Source organism: Mustela lutreola, chromosome X (assembly GCF_030435805.1).
Source record: "Mustela lutreola isolate mMusLut2 chromosome X, mMusLut2.pri, whole genome shotgun sequence".
Lineage (NCBI taxonomy): Eukaryota > Metazoa > Chordata > Mammalia > Carnivora > Mustelidae > Mustela > Mustela lutreola.
Window position 1 is genome coordinate 37,279,835 of NC_081308.1, and position 660 is coordinate 37,280,494.

Sequence of the window (660 nt, forward strand, 5' to 3'; positions counted from 1 at the left end):
TGCTCCTGAGGAGAGTCCTTAAAGCTCCTAACACTCTTTTTTCAAATTTAAAAAATGAGGTAACCTGCTTTGAGGTGGGGGAGGGGCTGCCAGTAAATGAGACTGTAATTAGTGAAGTATTTTCAGGAGCACTAGGGCTCTTATCCGTTCGTTATACCGGATCCAGGATGTTTTAATTGCCCTTTTATAACAAGTGCCTTGACAGACACTTTTGTCTTCACTCGATGTGTGAAAAAAAAAAAAAAAAAGTCCACAAACTAAAACACTACAGCTTAGAAGAAACACCCCTTCTGAGAGAGGATGTTTTGAATATAACATCACATCGTTGATGGAATTTAATTATATACGAGCAGGTAAGTTTAGCACCTTGTAGCCAATTTTTACAGTTGTGATTTTAGGTTTCTGTAATATATTTACTTATATTTAACTTAACTTTTTCTAAACACTGAATCTGCAGGGAAGTTCCCCCTCTAAGTCAAGGCTGGCTGCGAGAGACAGAGATGATTGAACTTGCAGGGCTGTGGAGCACTGCCAAGAAGGGGTGACAAAGCAATGTTTTGGGGGGTCCCTTGTGCCTGGTCCAGATCCCTCCTTAAGACAAACACTCCTACCCCAGCTGCTGGGAGTACAGACTGTAGATGTGCCCCTCCCTGGAATCCT